Source organism: Odontomachus brunneus, unplaced genomic scaffold, assembly GCF_010583005.1.
Source record: "Odontomachus brunneus isolate Ranch 3 - 2012 unplaced genomic scaffold, Obru_v1 Obru_scaffold_050, whole genome shotgun sequence".
NCBI lineage: Eukaryota > Metazoa > Arthropoda > Insecta > Hymenoptera > Formicidae > Odontomachus > Odontomachus brunneus.
The window spans coordinates 420,844-421,049 of NW_022639500.1; the positions used below are offsets into that span (position 1 = coordinate 420,844).

General features: G+C 33.0%; 2 protein-coding genes across 4 annotated transcripts in view; one reads left to right on the top strand and one right to left on the bottom strand.

The window, feature by feature from the left end:
* Positions 1-206, top strand: part of LOC116845266 (guanine deaminase) — a 9,778-nt gene that overhangs the window by 4,771 nt on the left and 4,801 nt on the right. The window lies entirely within an intron of this gene.
* Positions 1-206, bottom strand: part of LOC116845261 (dynein heavy chain 2, axonemal) — an 8,347-nt gene that overhangs the window by 4,202 nt on the left and 3,939 nt on the right. The gene's annotated exons all lie outside the window — the stretch shown is intronic.

Genomic DNA, 206 nt, shown 5'->3' on the forward strand with positions numbered 1-206 from the left:
GTGTTGAAAAAAAAGGGTCACATATTTTGATAGCAGGTAGTATTGATCAAAACAAGAAGAAAAGGTCTAATTAACATGGGTCCTACGACTAATATCTTCTAAGATATAAACTATTTTGTTATTTGAGCTCTTTGTCATTTTCTTATTAGTCGTGTCATCTTTAGAATGTAATGAACAAAGGAGTAGGGAAGAGTGGGGTACAATGG